Source organism: Anabrus simplex, chromosome 7 (genome assembly GCF_040414725.1).
Source record: "Anabrus simplex isolate iqAnaSimp1 chromosome 7, ASM4041472v1, whole genome shotgun sequence".
In the NCBI taxonomy this organism is placed as follows: Eukaryota; Metazoa; Arthropoda; class Insecta; order Orthoptera; family Tettigoniidae; genus Anabrus; species Anabrus simplex.
This window is the reverse complement of record NC_090271.1, coordinates 171,086,739-171,106,038: the sequence shown is the minus strand read 5'-3', so window position 1 is coordinate 171,106,038 and position 19,300 is coordinate 171,086,739. Positions and strand designations below refer to the sequence as shown.

The window sequence follows — 19,300 nt, the reverse complement described above, 5'->3', positions numbered from 1 at the left end:
GAGAATTGGGAAGCTAGTCAGAGTAGTTTTGATTTCGTTATCTGTTGAACACCTGGTGTGTTTGTGGGTGACAGAGAGAGACAACTCTGGGACGAAAGCAGACAGTAGCAGTTGACTGCAGAACGAGGGAGGTTCGTGGTACACATTATAACGAGGAAAGTGCGTGATTTGTGTTGTAATTTAATATCGTGTGAAAAAGGCAGTGTTTGTAAGAGTGATATGTGGGAAATGATGATGTTATTTGTGCAAATGTACGGCTAAAGGCACGAGGTCATCTGGCGACAATGTAGCCAGAATACTGAGGATGGCGCCATTTTGTAGGTCTATCTATATTTGTATTATGTTGTAGTTAGATTTTTTTGTTCTGTCCCAACAATTTTTCAAGATGATTGTCGGGTTGATATTTGTAATTGTCAGGCGAAAGTGTTACAATTTTGGTCAGCGTGTGAAAATTTTAGTTTGTAAATTTCACGTCAAGAAACCGTAAAAATGCGACGTTTAAATCTGGTGTTAATGTTCTATGAGATATTGTCCAAAGCGAGTAAATTTAGGAAAGCTATAATTGTAAAATAGTCGTAGCGAATATCTTAATTTCAAATATCAGTTTAATTCAGAAATGTTTGTCAATAATAATAATAATAATAATAATAATAATAATAATAATAATAATAATAATAATAATAATGTCTACCGCGGGATAAGTAAATTTGTCTATGTTAAAAGTGCATAACCGGTATATTTTACAAGGATCGCAGGCACTTAGAATATTTCAGTGAAATTCGATAGAGTTATATTTATTCATGGGAAGTATAAAAATTTTGGGACATCGTGTATATCAATGATACGGAAAGTCGCGGTGTGTTCTTGGATTCTCGAGGTCCGAAAGTCATAGTAATAGTAAAATAAAGAGGTGTATTTCATAATGGTTGTTGTTTTCACTAGAGGATTGAAAAAGGAAAGGGGTCTTGGAAATATAAGAAAAATGGGTCGAGAGCGAAGAATTATACATGTGGAGATGAGAGGGATAGGAATATTGAAGATGAAATGAAGCCTGGATTTTAAGTGATACCGCTGGGATAAGGCGAGGAGAATGAGTTTGAGACAGGCTATGTTTGCCGAGGAAGTATTTGTGAAACAGACTGCATTGTGACAGGCTGTAGAGTATTCCGCTACCAATCCGAAATTTGAGACGACTACTGTGTGAGGCATCGTAGATTTCTAGTAAGATCCCAAGTGAAAACGACTCTAGTAAAAGGTTAAAAATCTTGGTAGTAAAACTCAAGTGACTAGTTACGTAAAGCCCGTATGAATATTAAGATAATGTGACCTCAAGGATAAAAGAGCATTTGGAATACATGGTTGGTGTTGTACTGAATTTCGTTTCACTGGATATGTCATTGATATAAATATTTGGAATTGACGGTAGGCGATTTGAGAGTTTCTAATGCGGTAGTGATAATTATTATTTTGAATACATCCACTAAATGGTAGACGTGTGTTGGGAGTTATCATTGCTTCCCTAAAAACTTCATTGCACAGGCTGAGATTGTGTTTGAGTTGGAGAATTGTTCGTCACGTATATTTATTTTCGAATTCACGTATTGTAACGAGATGGAGACTTACTGCATTTTTCGACTTGCATTCGTTTAATAGTAAGAGACGTGTATTGAAATGTCAGAGTTGGTTTGAAATTGTTAGTTCGCCTGATATGCTAGGGGATACGTAGTACGATCCATTTTGACGCTCGACCATAGATTTAGGACGTCACATGTTATCCTTGGAGTTACTGATGATGAGATGTCCTAGTTCACGCCCGACGATAGAATTTGGAAGGTATCGTGTACATAGATATTAGTGTTAGGATGTACAGATTTTAAGTGAGCCCGACGATAGGTCTGGGATGTCAGCTGTACATACTCAAGTCTCAGATTATATGTTTCTTTTGTTTTGCGAAGTGACTTGGGCGAAGGTAGCCTCTACAGTAAAATATGGAATATGAAGAGGGTTAGATCGACAATAATGAGGCCAACTAGTGCGTAGCTCCAACAGCTGAAGGGTGTTCCTTGAGATAACGGGGCCGCTATCGGTGAATGAGGGTTGCCCAAATATTGGATATCGACCTGATGGAGATTAAATATTTTTACTGTAATTCTCCATGCGTGTTGATTTTTAATGACTTCGATATGTTATTTTATTTTACGGACTTAATTGTTTTGTCGTTCTGACGTCCGTTTCGTTTTGATAGTGTGCATATTGACACTCAGTGTATTAGCGCGAGACTTGAGTTGCGAATGCGGTTTCGATTCGTCAGCCAGTAATATTATTTTATTTTCAATCTTTGTCGTACTTTCATTTTATTCGTAGTTGAATTCGATTAAGTAATCATTTTATAGGTAGTGTGTTGGGACAGACAATAAGTAGACGGATCTGTAAAGGTAGTCATTGTTTTTTTAAGGAAAGAATTCCTTAAAGTTGTAATATTTTTTCAATGTGGACTGGTAATTTCATTAAGCGTAACATAATCATTTCTAACCTGAAAATCGGGTTGGTAATAATACTTTTCAAGTTGTTTACCACTTTTTAATTAACTTCAGTGTTTGGCATTTCTTCTAAATGCGTGATGAATAAGTGTTTCCTGCATTTCGCAGTTTTGTTCCTTTAGAACGACGTAACGTAAGATCCTCGCGGATCATTTTGTTGTTGGTTCCTTCCGAACAGCTGTTTGGGTGATGCACATTTAGCATCGGGATTACCTTATCACTTAAGGGTGTCATGAATGACAAATACATGGTGGAATTTTATTTCAATTGTGAATGATGCTGTTAACTTGTAGTGAACACCGTGCTTTTCCACAATATTTCGCAACCTATCCAAAGCAAGTGATAGTCAATTTGGTTCGATTAAGGGTCCATTCGGCGGGTGTTCCGTATCCGTAAAGGGTATTCGACTGGTGGATAACCTTAACTGAGAGGAAATCAGGCGTTCTACTTGTTGAAAGTCAGATTTTCCACGGATCGTGTGGATTAATTCTCAGTTCTCGTTTGGAGTATTAGGTGCCCGGTTTTCAGGTCTTTCCTTTTTCAGTTTTTCAGTTTCGCTGTCCACTAATGTACTAACTTCACCGAAGCAACTCTTCGATATTGTGAGAAATAAATCAACGATATGCAATGTGACTGCGTTTGAAACATTCAATAATAAATAATTTATAATTTTTTTTCTCTCAAGGATTTATATTAAAATAACAATGTTGTCGTGTCATTTCGATTTTAATAAAAGTTAGTAAGCACATATTTGCTCCTCATTTCAAGTAGTTAGGCTCTCTTTTGAACCCCATCGTTTGGTTAAGATCGTGACCGAATTTATTCCCGCAACGACCCATGATTTAAGAGTTCTATATTGTTCTACTGTAGCAGCCGTGGCCGACCAACGATGGAATGGTAAGTTCAAGGGTTCAGTGTTACTTCGCGGAATTCCCTCCAGAAGAATGTAAATAATTTCTTTAAATGTACAGTGTTCTCCTGATCTTCTATAAAAATGAATTTAAAGGCTCAGAGTGCTTTGTTTTTCTATTAATTTTAGGACTAAAATCGGTCAGAGAGGACGATGTGTTTGATGATTACAAATCTATTTTACGTAGGATACGCATAGACTACATCATATCTAACAAATGCCAGTAATAACTTCAGCCTACGTGATTAGCTTCAGTGATATTCTCTGTTATTTATCTAGAATTTCAGCTCTCTCAACTGGATGGCGAGCAACTGTCGGCGGTTAGAATATGAAGAAGAGGAATCCAAAATTGTGCCACTCTGTAAGGCCCGAAAGGTGGGCCAACGTCGTTAAGGCAAAAATGGGGCAAAAAATATTGACGCTACATACGATAACTCAGTGTTACACGAAGACCACCAAGGTGAATATTTCAAGTAGAGAGTAATTTCGACAATAATCATTCTGCACTTTCAAGATGACCGTCCCAATTTTAATGAAGCTTAATCGACTATAACCCATGCCAACTGACTTAGAAATTGAACAGTGAGAAGAACTGTAATCAAACAGACATCTTAGGACATCTGTATTCCCTAGGAATTTTCACAAATTGGGTGTACGGCTACCATGCTACCATACGTTTTGAGTGAAAACTAAAACTCGCCGCGTTGTCGTTTTTATCCAGCCTGCTTCTGGTGGCGAAGAACGATGCCTTTATGCTAACATTAAGAAGGAAAATACTTTTCATATTCACACAACACACTACACTACGAAGCACCACAGAAACACGCAAAAGGGAATACATCCATTCACATAGGGGTTGGAGTCAGGAAGGACATCCAGCAATAAAACAGAACCAAGTTCGCACTCGTGAGCCCACTAGGGTGTGAGAAAAGTGGTAGAAAGAGGAGAAGAAGGGAGATAGAAGGCTGAGCTCTAAGACAAAACTAAAACTGGTGTCCGTCCACAGTAGATAACGTGAGGCAGGGTGTACAGTATTATACTTAAAGACATATTACAAAACTCAGAAGACTGAGTTACCCATGGATCCAGCTACTTTTCTCTTTTAAATCGCTCGTTGGCTCCAAAAATAAAGGACTGCTTCGTTCGGAAAGATCGAAACAACGAAACAAACAACTGTTTGGGCCAAAAAGCTGAAATAAAAACCTTTCGGCATCAGAACTAAAGAAGTGAAAATAATCTATAAATTTTGGCATAATAATTATAGAAGGAATGCATCTTAAATATTAGTCTTAAACATACCACTACCTAGCGACCCTCAGAATTCTTCTTCTTTCCGGCCTTTTCCCAGATACTTGGAGTCGGCAATTTGTGTTGGTATGGTCCAATTTTACGATCGGATGCCCTTCCTGATGCCAACCTATGTGAAGGGATGTATTCTCTGTTGAGTGTTTCCGTGGAGGTTGATAGTGTGATGTATTGTACATAGGTGAGAAGAAGTGTACACAAACACCCAGTCCCCGAAACAGAGGAATTAATCACTCACAGTCGAAATCCCCAGCCCCCGCTGGGAATCGATCTGCGACCCTTTGATCCGAAGGCGAGTATAATGACCAGGACTCGGAAGTTGAAGACCTACAAATTGTCTAGAAAGACCTATCAAATGAGCTGAAAATATCAAATAAGGGGACAAAACTGGTAAAAAGGCGTAAAAATGCGATCCAAATTCAATAATAATGTTACTTTTAATTACATATTTAATGAAGGAATTTAATCTGTTTACCCTCCAGGGTTGGTTTTTCCTCGGACTCAGCGAGGGATCCCACCTCTACCGCCTCAAGGGCAGTGTCCTGGAGCTTGTGACATTGGGTAGTGGATAAAACTTGGGAGGAGGACCAGTACTTCGCCCAGGTGGCCTCACCTGTTATGCTGAACAGGGGCCTTGGTGGAGGATGGGGATGTTGGAAGGGATAGACAAGGAAGAGGGAAGGAAGCAGCCGTGGTCTTATTTTAGGTACCATCCCAGCATTTTCCTTCAGGTTAAGTGGGAAACCACGGAAAACCACTTCCAGGATGGCTGAAGTGGGAATCGAATCCACCTCTACTCAGTTGACCTCCCGAGGCTGAGTGGATCCCGTTCCAGCCCTCGTACCACTTTTCAAATTTCGCGACAGAGCGGGGAATCGAACCCGGGCCTCCGGGATTGGCAGCTAATCACGCTAACCACTACACCAAGAGGCAGACCAATAAGGGAATGTAATGTTTAAAAATGCTCAATTCTGGTGGTATGCAACATACAGTGCAGAAATGATTGAGTGTAATAATTCTTCTTTCAGATATTATATATTTTTAGATTAACATAATTTAAAAAAGGGGCGATGAGCTTCGATGTTAGGCCCCTTAAAACAACAAGCATCATCAAGCAATTTAAAAAAGGAATTTCGTGTTGTAAAAAAAAGTACTTGCACAATTTGAAATGAGAAATTTTTTCCACCTAGAATGAATTCAGCGAGCCCGCAACGGAATCCAAGAAAAAGAAATTGAAATTAGTATAACCGGAATCATATTTGGCTTAACCACACTAGGGTTACAGAAATTGGAATTCGGAAACCTTACCTCAGTTGGCTTTGCGGTGTATCACAATAGTCATCTCCAGGTTCTTATGTGTAAAGGATTGACCTTTTTCAGACAGCGCGTTGCGAAACATCGAGAAACTTCTCTCCTCATCAACAGATATTAAGGGTTCATAATTGACGTAAGTGAGATCTTCCTCTTTAAAAACACTCACATCAAAATTTTCTTCTTTCATTATTTCACTTATCTTGCACATAATTTGATACCCGTGATGTTTTCAAGCACTAGTTTTATTTTCCATTTCATTTCATTTCCTTTCATTTCATTACATTTTCAGGTATGGTTCAAATGTATGTATTTACTAGAGAAATTATGTTTAAGACGTGATGGGTGAACGAATGATGATTCAAATTGTGAATGGACAGTAAAAACGTAGTCGAAAGTGGGCGATTTGCAAAAATAAGCCGTTAAACCTAAAAAGGCTAAAAAGGACCAATAATCCACAAAACGCCGAAAAATGAAAAAAAGGACAAATAAGACCCAGCATTTTCTGGCCTACAATGACCCAGAATGCACATATAATATGTTGAACTTCGTCTTCGGACACTCAAGGAAAAAAGGACTTTCCCTCAAAATACGAGCCTAATAATGACCATTCAGCCAAAGAACCGGTACACTAATATCAATAAACACTGAGAAGTGGATAACACCAAGCAAAAACAAAATAAATGATAACAAAATGCAAAAGCAACCTACGATTACATTAATCGCAATAATGAATAATACATAGGCCTACTGTAATAATAACGTATGGCTTCCGGAGAAGTCTGATGGCAGGACTTTCGAATTGACTCCTATAGGCGACCTGTGCGTTTGTGAGAATGGGACCCTACTTTTGAATTGTAGTATTGAAGAGGGTACACATGACCAGGGCCGGAGCAGAGGAATTAAACAAGGTTTTTAAATCCCCAGACTATCAAAAGGTCTGCATGTTAACGAAATAACCATGGAGCTACACAAACACACAGCGAAGAATATGTACAGTGATGAGCACTAGCGGAGGAGCTAATCAAGCACTGGTACAAGTAGCGATACCTAGTCTACGTCAAAGGGGCCGAATAATGTAGAACTCAGGTCAGATGGCCTTCACTTAAACCGCAGTGGTACATGTAAGTTAGGAAATTTGTTTGGAAGGGTTATAGGGAGGTACATTCAGGGAAACAGGGTGGCCTAGGGAGTGGTGAAAAGGGCACAAAGAACTGGAAGTCAAGGATGGATGTCATAAAAATGTAAGTACTTAGTATTGTAAAGAAAGGAAAATACTTAAGTAATTTAATAGATATATACTTACCAGATATTGTAATAGGACTTGATTCATGGCTGAGAAATGATATAATGGATGCAGAAATATTCTCACAAACCTGGCGGGTGTGTCGTAGAGATAGAATAGGAATTGTAGGAGGGGGAATATTAATTCTGGTGAAAGAAAAATTTGTAAGCTACGAAAAATGTAAAGATGACAAACATGAAATTTCAGGTTTGAGGCTCATCTCTAAAGATAATAGGCAACTTGATGTCTTTAGGGTGTACAGACCGGGAAAGGGTAGCGCTGACACTGTTTCAGAATTATTTGATAAACTAATCAGCTATGTGGGAAACGATATGGAAAGGAACGTGATAGTAGCGGGTGATCTCAATTTACCAAATGGCAATTGAGAAGGTAATGAGAACGACAGGAAGCATGACCAATAAATGGCAAATAAGTTAAAATGGGAAGGGCAGCTGATTCACAAACTAGAGGGAAAATATTCTGGATGTGGTTCTGGTGAAAACAGATGAGCTCTATAGAGAAACCGTAGCAATAGGTATATTAGTGATCACGAAGCTGTTTTTAGTAGTTAAAATAAATTTGATAGAAAGGAAGGTATTAAAATTAGGACTATTATGGAGGCATGAGGGAGTTTAAAAAAATTAACTATGATCGGTGGAAAAGAAAAGAAAGAAGTGGAATCAGAAATAAAGCTGTTTGCAGATGATGTTACCGTATTCTGTAAAGAGTAATTAAAAAGTTACAAGATTGTGAGCAACAGCAAAATTACCTCGATAATGTTGGGAGATGGACAACAGGCAATGATATGATGATAAACGGGGTTAAAAGTCAGGTTGTGCGTTTCACAAATAGGAAAAGTCCTCTGAGTTTTAATGACTGCGTTGATGGGTTGAAAGTTCCTTTTGGGGATCATTGTTTTTTTGCTATTTGTTTTACGTCGCACCGACACGGATAGGTCTTATGGCGACGATAGGATAGGAAAGGCCTAGGAATGGGAAAGAAGCGGCCGTGGCCTTAATTAAGGTACAGCCCCAGCATTTGCCTGGTGTGAAAATGGGAAACCACGGAAAACCATTTTCAGGGCTGCCGACAGTGGGGTTCGAACCCACTATCTCCCGATTACTGGATACTGGCCGCACTTAAGCGACTGCAGCTATCGAGCTCGGTGGGGATCATTGTAAGTACCTAAGTGTTAATATAAAGAAAGATCTTCATTGAGGTAATCTCATAAATATGATTGTAAATAAAGGGTACGGATCTCTACACATGGTTATCAGGGGATTTAAGGGTTGTAGTAAGGATGTAAAGGAGAGGGCGTGTAAGTCTCTGGTAAGACCCCAAGTACAGTATGATACCAGTGTGCGGGACCCTCACCAGGATTATTTGATTCAAGAACTGGATAAAATCCAAAGAAAAGTAGCTCGATTTGTTCTGGGTGATTTCCGACAAAAGAGTAGTGTTACAAAAATGTGGCAAAGTTTGGTCTGGGAAGAACTGGGAGAATGAAGACGAGCTGTTCGCTAAGTAGTATGTTCCGAGCTGTCAGTGGAGAGATGGCGTGGAATGACATCAGGGGACGAATAAGTTTGAGTGGTGTCTTTAAAAGTAGGAAATATCGCAATATGAAGATAAAGCAAGACAAACTGAGACAAATATTCGTTTATAGGAAGGGGAGTTAGGGATTGGAATAACTTGCCAAGGGAAATGTTCAATTAATTTCCAATTTCTTTGGAATCATTTAAGAAAAGGCTAGAAAAACAACAGATAGGTAATCTGCCACCTGGGCGACTGGCCTAAATGCAGATCAGTAGTGATTGATTGATTGATTGATTGATTGATTGATTGATTGATTGATTGATTGATTGATCGATTGATTGATTGATTGATTGATTGATTGATTGATTGATTGATTGATTGATTGATTGATTGATTGATTGATTGATTGATTGATTGATTGATTGATTGATTGAACTAACTAGGCCCCAAATAATTAAAACTAACACAAATTATAACAATGTCTTTGCTAAAGACTCACGTTTCTATTTTCCGTCGGTACGGAGACTTCTGTTTCCACACAGTATGTAGCCGTTTCAGTGCAGAAATGTATAGCTGTCTGATGTGAGGTTCCCTTTGTACTAAGTTACCAGCTGATAAGTGGATGTTATCCTTGATGCACTGTATCAGTCATAATATTCTTACGTAACGTAGAGATATTTTTGCTATGTAATGTTATGATGTAATTCATACATATGCACACGTGTTGCCCACAATGACTATTGCTTTACGTTTTAGACCGATCCCATATTTGAATTGATTTGATTGCCTCTAGATTTATGGGTGCCAATACGACAAAGCATATCATATAATGTACGTTTGAGCCTAAATAATATTATGTTTACAAAGGGAACGTTGTAAAGATGTACAATATCTTTTAAGGTAATTACTTAGTACAGTGTTGAACAAATGTCTTCTTAGAATCTTCATAGCCGATCTAGCTAACGCTTATCCTATTTAGTTTGATTCAGGGATACAATTACAAACATCACTTAACTTATATATGCCTAATAGTAAAAAGTACCGCAAAATATAAAAATTCGAAATGAAGAGCTTTTTCCAGCACTTCTAGTGATAAATACACAGATGAGTAGCGACCCTATCGGAAACGAATGCTCAGAGATATCAACCAGCTGATAGCTCCTTCCATGGCCGCATGCATTGCTAATCATGAATGTTTCCTTCAAACCTCCTCAGGGGGTTCCCCATGACTATATGTTGAATGGTTTGAGATAATATCACAGCCTCAGGATGGAATTTTCTTCCTCTCCCCACTTACACTGCCAAAATCTTTACTCGCCAGACTTGTTCGTACTCGTTTCAATGATACCCAAATATTTCTTGGTAAGTTGAAGTCAAAGGCCAAGGATCAAACTCGATTCATGCTAAACTGGGATTCAAGCAACCTCTTGCCTACCTTCCATGAGAGATTTCTTGATTTTAGTCTCCCTTGACACTGCTGCATACAGTCTTAGTGTATCGGAAGACAGACTTTCGCAGCATTTTTCCCTTCGCTTTCCAAGGATGTTTACCCTCTCTAATCCGAAGTGATACAAAAGATAGAAATGAAAATCTTGATGTTTGAGGTAATAGTCATAAAACAATTTGCTGTGAGCTCACAAATCATACATTTTTCTCTTTTTCAAAGTAGTACCACAGGTTAAATAATCCAGTGCGTGTGTTAGAATGGCTTAAGGCTAACATTCACTAGCGCTTGCATTCGGATGACATCCAGACGAAAGACGTCCAAAAGCAGAAGCCACTCACTCCCGCGCCAGTCGTTTTCCCATCACCATTACTGTGCGTTTAGTTATATTATCAGCTATTGTGCTTGACGTAAAGGACTGAATGAGGGAATTGTGATCGCTGGTGCCTTCGGTGAAGACAAGGAAAAAGAAGAGAAGGGTGTGGGCAAAGAAATGGTTCCTCAATCGAATTAATAATTCTCATGTGCATCAGTTGTCACTGGAGTCAGAGAATTGGCGAAATTATACGAGCATGGAAGAGCCAACATATTTTCATTTGCTGGAGTTCTTCTATTATTAAAAATCAAAATACTAATTTCATACAAGCATTAAGGCCCCCCCCCCACCATGAGAGGCTTTAATCGACTCTCCGATTTTTGGAACCCGGGTGTACATATTGCTGGCTGAGAATAATAGTGACGTAACGCAAAAATAGCCGATTTTGAGTTAAGTCGATAAAAATCATCACAACAGTGTAACATCCAAGTCGTTACAGACCTCTGAAAGATTTTATCGGGTGTACAATTTAAATTGGTGTTTGATACCATTTCATATCATGTTATATCTACTTATATAGAGATATATTTATTGGGTTATTATATTATTTCATATTACCATTTCGTTCCGTTACATTGCATGGTAAATGTTAGCGAGAACTGAAAAGAAAGGTTTCATACAAGTAGTATATTGCAACATGCATGCTATTATTATTATTAAGCGTATGGAATTTAAAAATGGACAAACATATACAATATTATACAAATGAAAACCCTGCAAAGAATACATGGTAAGCAGGGAACAATTATACATGTATATCTATATTGTTTACCCACTGCGCTAGGGATACTGAGACATCAGCAAAGTCTTTTCGGTCTCCACCATAAGCACGCAGAGGGCATTCGTCCATTATATGATGCATGGTCTGGACTAAAGCACCACAATCACACGCTGGAGAGTCCCTGAAGCCCCACTGGTGAAGGGAGAATGCAGATCTTCCACAATTAGTGCGAAACCTGTTTAGTGATGCCCACGTTTTTCTTGGGAAACTGAAACCAGCTGGGGCGTGGTTTGGATTAACGAGGCTTGGCCACTCCGGAGCTGTACGAAACCATTGCTCTTTCCATTCCTCTTTTAAATTGAAACCAGCATCCATTAGATTCTTGGCTGTTTTCATTGGTGGCTTACGGGATTTAACATACATGCTAAAATTAACGATTTACTTGAGCACTCACGACAACAGCAAGTGGTATTTACTCACCCTAAACGGAGGCTAGCTAATTCCTGGAATTACAAAACATCACTTAACTTACATAATAGTATAAGTACCGCAAGTACTCTCGTCTGGCGCCCAGTCACCTTACAAGAGAGGACTAATGTTAATTTTGGATGGGTAACCACGGAACTATTTTAATTAAAAGTAATAATTTGAAGTATCAGAATTTGTGTTCTATAGAGTGGCGATTTATGGGAACGTCACAATTAATCAGATTTTTCAAGTAATTAGTAATATACATATTGTCACTAATCCGTGGTGCAAGAGCGGGTCCACCACAACATAATCCTCTCTCCATAAGCAGCGTAAATTCCTCGTACCGGGCGAGTTGGCCGTGCGGCTAGGGGCGCGCGGCTGTGAGCTTGCATCCAGGGGATAGTGGGTTCGAATCCCATTATCGGCAGCCCTGAAGATGGTTTCCCATTGTCTCCCATTTTCACACCAGGCAAATGCTGGGGATGTACCTTAATTAAGGCCACGGCCGCTGCCTTCCAACTCCTAGGCCTTTCCTATCCCATCGTCCCCATAAGACCTATCTGTGTCGGTGCGATGTAAAGCCACTAGCATAAGAAAAAATTCCACGTGACCTTGAGCCGCTACGGAGCGCTCAACGTCAGTACTGCATCGAGGGAATTCATCCCCCTCTTCGTGCATGAGAGGCACATGTCACCGCGTGGCAATCAGTTTGGAAGTGCAGAAGATATCTTCTCGGATATGAGTGTCTGAATAAGGAAAAGTCTTACTTGTCGGAAGAAAAGTAAGAGCCTCGGGAAATTTGCCATGAAACTAACTGACCTATGTTAACCAAGTGCAAATGCGGTTTCACAAAATGAGTGCTCCATTATTACAGTGTGAACCTGAAGAGGAAATGGAAGAAAGGAACAGTGACTCTATTAAATGTGCTTAATTTATTTGAAATTAGTAAAAATTATTTTGTTTTTTTCTGGACAGGGGAAAAATAAGTTTACATTCTCTGCATTCTTGTACGTGGTAGCCTACTACAAAATCAAAGGTATTACTCTGAAGTTCTTGGAAGTTGAACACAGTCAAAATGAAGGTGACTCCTGCCATTCCGTTATAAAAAGAAAGGTAAAAAAAAAGCCTTGAAATCTAGACCCATCTACGAACCAGCCTACTTTTCAGCTATAATAAGTAGTGCTCACACCGATTTCGTTGATGTGAAGAAAATTACATCTGATTTGATCTACTGTCACTTCAGTGAAAACGCTGATGGAGGGAAATTTCAATTCAGTAGCATCGTAATGGTGAAAATCACCAAGGACCATCTGGACCGCTACATCTACAAAGGCTCGTACAGTGAAGATGAACTTAAGCCGGTAATCATTCGCCGAAAGGAAAGGAAAGGTGCAAATCATATAGGAAGTTATGGATTAATCAAAGATTCTACGGGACCTTTGCCAATCCCGACGAAGAAATTTAACGACTTACAGAGCCTCATTCGCAACAGATCCATACCGTCTCTCCATGCTTCTTTCTTTCAAGCTTAGAATGCGAGTGGGATACAAAAATCTGATTCATAAATGTGGACTGACAGACATAATTTGCATTATCATTATAATTTCAATTTAGTTTCTTCGTTTGGTTTGATGTGAGTCCCTGTATTATATTTTACTTCCTGTATAATAATTGCTTTTTATTTTATTCAGTGAGAAATCTAAAGTATAATGTTCCTGCTGTAACAAATATATGTTTTTGTTTCTCATTTATTGGTTGTATAATCCTGTCGATATGTGTGGTGTTTTGGGGAGTAAACAGTTCTGCATGCATCCATATTTTCTTGGAATATGATAACAAGTAATTCATTAGTAACATAAGTCAGAAAAACTAAAAAATCATTTGTTAAACTGCAAAAATACTTTCATATTACGTTAAGTTGAAGTGTACTTACTGTCTGTAAATTTAAAAAAATCTGAAAAATATTGACCGGTGATGGCGGAATGAAAGGTGGAATTTGCGCCAAAATTTCGAAGACAAATTTCTCAGAACTGCTATAATTATCTGATTTTCGTCACTATTGTTCTCAGCAAACGATATGAAGAACTGAAATACCCCACTGAAATATGAATAAAAAGGCTGGGTGTAATGATACCCGGGACTCTGTTAGGCTTATAAGAATATATGAAAGTAATCTGAATTGTTGAAATGTTTGATTTTCTTCACAATAACCGGTTTATTCAATAACAAATATACGAAGTACAAAAAGTAAAAATAAAAACAAAATTAAAAGATACAAACGCAATAATTAATGATATCTTTGGTTGTTTGTGGCGTCCAAAAAGAGCTGTCAATGTGGTATTGGGGGCCTCATTGGTAGCGTTGGTAGAACCCTTAAAATTGCATTCAAATTACCAACTATCGTAAGGAAACGCACGTCACCAAACACACAGTAGGAACCTTCGTAAGATTCATTGACCACAAATTTTCCGCTATATGTTCACCAGAAGCATCAGGAGGCATCCTTTTGGCTATTTTCTCCAAAACTTTGTCGGGTTTTAGCTTATAACCGTCCTGCCAGTTACAAATCAAGGCCAGGAAGCAGCTTGCGCCTCAATATGTCCTGCCCGACTTCACGCCGTCTGATGCGGCATGCTGTTCTTATTTATATCTCAAAAAGTAATTGTCTAATTTTGAAAATACTTACATATTTGAACTTGTACGCAGATGAACTTTTAAATCAGCTGTATAAATTTGTGCCGTTCCATTTAAAAATATAGAGTTAGTATCAATATCACGGTTGTTAATCACCCCTTGAGACTAAGTAGCACGTTATTTTACAAGACCCTGCGTACCACTTACGAAAATGAAAAGAGAATGCTGATATCTTTAACGGTTTAGAAGTTATTTGCGTGTAACATGTTAGGTGAATAACCCTGTATATATATCTACAGTATTTCTCAGAAAGGTAACATTTTACACACGTGAAAATTGGTATTTGGAATGTCCTGTGAAAGTAAAGAAACACAGGTAATTTGTTTTCGGGAAATCCGCATAAGGGGAATTGAAAAAGGGGATGAATTTTAAAATTGAGCGTATCGATAGCACATCTCAACACTTAATATGTTACCGACGTGAAAATTGGTATTTTTAATCTTTTAAAAATAAAGAACCACATATTTTTTGTTTCCGGAAAAAGCACTTAAGAGAGGGGGTGAAAAGGACTGAAAAGGGAGTGCATTCTCTCAAAAATTTACAGACGTGAAAATTGGTGTTTGGAGTCTCCTTTAAAATTAAAGAAATACGTATTTTTTGTTTTCAGAAAATCCACTTAAGGGGGTGAAAGAATTGAAAAATTAGTTGAATTCTTTGTATGAGGATACTTATATTTCAAATATTAAAAGTGTTGCAGACGTGAAAATTGGTATTTGGAATCTCCTTTAAAAATAAAGAAACACGATTCCTTTTGTTTTCGGAAAATCCACATAGGGGGAATAACTGAGACATTAGATGAATTATTTTTACAAGAGTACTTGCATCTCAAAAACTGAAAATGTTATAAACGTGAAAATTGTTATTTGGAATCTCCTTTAAAAATAAAGAAATATGTATTTTCTTTGTTTTCGTAAAATCTACTTGTGTAGATTGGGGAAGGGGGTAGGACAGATAAAGGGGTTGAATTATTTTTATGGGAATACTTATATCTCAAAAACTGAAGATGTTACTGACGTGGAAATACACTTAAGAAAATGGAAATTGCAACACCATGAAGGCATTGGTCGTTTGTGCTGATTTTCAAGGTATGGAACGATGCCATGTAGGCATGTAAACGATCAAAGTTTCAGACCCATTGGATTGTTGCTACAGGTCTCCCCACGTGATTGGTCGTGGAGGATTAAACTCCAGTATACGGACTCTGGTCTAGCATAGTTGACTTGCAGTCTGTGCAGTGAAGAGTTCTCCGTCAAGCATGCTCCGACGACAGAGAAGAGCACGCCATCAACAACTGTCGCCTTTTGAGAGGGCTCGGATAATTGGGCTGTTATCGCTAAGGACTGTCGCTGCACGTGTTGGCCTACAGGTATCTACGGTACAACGTGTATGGCAGCAGTGGTCAAATGAAGGTACCCACACTCGTAGAACTGGCACAGGCCCAGCGCGACAGACAACTGTGAGAGAGGATCGCCGCATCATTCGGATGGCCCGGATGGAACCCCATGCAACAGCAGCGCAAATTCGAGCAGCCGTGGCACCCCACATTACACAACAAACAGTTGGTAATCGCCTGCGTGCAGCTGGCTTATGAGCCCGTGTCCCTGCAGAAGGTGTTACATTGACCCCACAACAGCAACGTGTAAGGCTGGCCTGGTGTCGAGAAAGATCGACGTGGGTTGACAAATGGCATAGGGTCGTCTTTAGTGATGAATCGCGCTTCTGTCTTGCCCGCATTGATCGCCGGAATCGTGTGCGCCGACGTACCGGGGAGAGGGGCCGCCCAGATCTTACTGTCGAGAGGCACACAGGGCCAACCCAAGTATTATGGTCTGGGGAGCTATTGGCTTTAATGTGAAATCACAATTAGTGCTTGTTGAGGGTACTATGACTGCTCGACGGTACATTGGTAGGGTACTCAATCCAGTGGTTGTCCCTATGATGGCGAACATTGCTAATGGGATGTTTCAGCAGGACAATGCCCGGGTTCACACTGCACGCGTCTCCGGAGAAGCTCTCCACGACATCACAACCTCAGAAAGGCCCGCCAGATCCCCGGTCCTCAGTCCTATTGAGCATGCGTGGGACATGATGGGTCGACTACTGGCCAACCCTCCTCAGTCACCCACAACTCTGGAACAACTGACCCGTGCAGTGCAGCAATCATGGGCCACAATTCCTCAAGAAGCGATCCAGGGCCTTATTGACTCCATGCCTGGACGAATTCATCAATGTATTGCAGCTCGTGGTGGGCACATCCTGTATTGATTGTTGTCCAAACTTGCGGTCAGAGGGGCCTGAAAGTGTAATCAACGAATCACAACCGAACACTCGTCTTGCATGTTCAATTGCAGCAATGTAGCACAACTCCTTTTGGGTGTTGCAATTTCCATTTTCTTCGGTGGAGATATTTGGAATCTTCTTTAAAACTAAACGTTTTTCGACTTGAGAGAAGACTATTTCTCACACTTACAGTTCTAAATTGCATCTTAGAACCCAAAAGCCAATAGAACAAACGTGGTTTACAAAGACTTTGTGGGGTAAATGAAACTCACTTCTTCGGTGAGTTTTTATACTTTAGGGATTTTCAGATAATGTCTTAGTACAGTATCGAGGAACGATTACTTTTATCAGATGACAAAACCCACGCGAGCGAAGCCACGGGTAAGTGCTAGTTGTTTATATTATTCTCCTCCAAAACAAAGTCGCCCCAGACATACCTCGAAACATGTAGAGTATCGGACGGTATCTTCCAATGGACTGACGCTACTTGAACGATTATTTCCCCACTGACTAGCAAGTTTGCGTGGTGGCTTGGAGCCGTTTTACGTATTATTTCCTCATTCATTAAGTAACGACGCGTTGACTGGCGTGTTGGAGCGGTCTGCTGGATTTCGAACGCGACAGAAATCCCTCAGATTCATCGCACCCCCCCCCCCCCACCAACGGACGGCGGTACCCACGTGCACTTCGGGAGTTTGGAGTGACACCACTCCATTCGGAGGTATGGAGCGATAGTGAAAGGTGGCCTTTATCCTTCCTTTGCGACAGAAAGAAGTCGAAATTCAAGTACACACCCCACCTCCAAAAGCATCCCGAAGAACTAAAAACAATAGAAACAGAAGGAACATTATCTTGTTAAGGAGGTCAATTTATAGATACAGTGAGTTTCGCTCATCTGTTGGCCGGCAGGCGCACCCAGCTTGTCTGCCTCCGGTTGACTCATCACTTCCCGTTACAAAGCGCAGCGACAGCACGGGAATGCTCACACTTTGCAATTCAGGTCCGTCTTTAGTACGTGTATTAAGTGTTGAACTGCCTCTAGCTGTTCTCGAGTTGTGAAGTGTTTCTTCCAGGTGTAATTCTCATAATGTCTCCACATGCGTACACGGTACAGGAAAGGGTATTTATGTACGATAATTATATGAAAACAGAGTCTTGCAGGGAAGTCGTTAGGTGAGTTGTAACAATTTTTAGGTGTACGCCCTCCGCATAGAAAGACCGTGCGGAAACTCGTAAACAAATTTAGATGAACTGGTTCTATACTCGATAAGAAGCGAAGTGTTGAAAAACGTGTACTTAACGTAGAAAAAGTAAATGAAGCCGCAGAAAGATTAGAACATACTAGAGATGGGAGTTACATATCGTAACATGTTACTGTATCCTATTCCATCAGTCTAAGCTGTTCCAGAAATATTATGTTCCTCCGGAGACCCTAATAAAAAAAGTAACTGTCTGAGCTAGAGATGGGGACATTCTGAACGAGTGATTCATAATGAACGAATCATTGCAATGAACGACTGAATCATGGTTCAGTGAGCGAAATGAATTGACTCGTATGTGAATCGAAATCTGAATCGAGAGATGGCAGCCGCAAAGCCGCAACTCGTTCCTTGGTTCCTCGTTCGTTCTGATTCACATCGCCAAATCGGGTAGCCACCATTTTGAATCAAAGGCAACTTGTGAAGAACGACTCTGTTATTTTTTATTTTACCTGAACTAAAAGTCCGGTCCACAAGTCAAATACTCCTAACTTAACTTTACAAAAAAAGAAAAAATTGTTTGAATAAGAAATTATCACGTCGTTTCAAGTCACACATTTCTCGGAACTTTAATATACTGTACACTCAACTTCCAGCTCGTTGCGAAATGTTAAGTTTACTTCAAGGTTCACGTTCACGTTCTTGTTCTCGTGAACTAACGCGTGAAACATGGCCGCAAAAATGTTCTTATCTGCTATAATTTTCAAATTCGATTCTCGTATAATTTCGAATAATGGCTACTTAAGTTTAGAAAGGATTAGTCGAACAGTTGTGTTCTGTAGCATTTTTCGACTGTAACCTCTAAAAAGGATATTACTCTTGTTAAAATGCTATCAGTTATTATTATTATACCTTGAACATTTCATTTCTTGTAACCTGTAAACATGTAAAGTAGTAGCAGTTATAAAGAAAATAACGGAATGGTTCTTCTGAGTCCATGGTTTCGCTTTCGGCTCTCCGTTACGTGGTATTGGAATGAACGAATTAACGAATCAAATGAACGAATCATTCTAGTGAATCGGTTCTTCTAAAAGAATCAGATTCCCCATCTCTAGCTGAACGAACCCAAGGGGAGGGTAGGAGTTTCTGATTGGCTGACGGATATTAAGAAGCATAGCGGCTTGCTTTAAGGGCGCACTCCTGCGCAGGCGCGAGCGATAATTTTGTA

The 19,300-nt window shown here is 39.6% G+C and overlaps 1 protein-coding gene across 1 annotated transcript in view; it reads right to left on the bottom strand.

The window, feature by feature from the left end:
• LOC136877418 (cytochrome P450 6k1) overlaps positions 1–9,510 on the bottom strand; it is a 50,110-nt gene extending 40,600 nt beyond the window's left edge. Inside the window, exon 1 of the mRNA XM_067151439.2 lies at positions 9,387–9,510. The gene's annotated coding sequence lies outside the window, so the exon portion shown is untranslated. The remainder of the gene's footprint in view (positions 1–9,386) is intronic.
• Between the last annotated feature and the right edge of the window lie 9,790 nt (positions 9,511–19,300).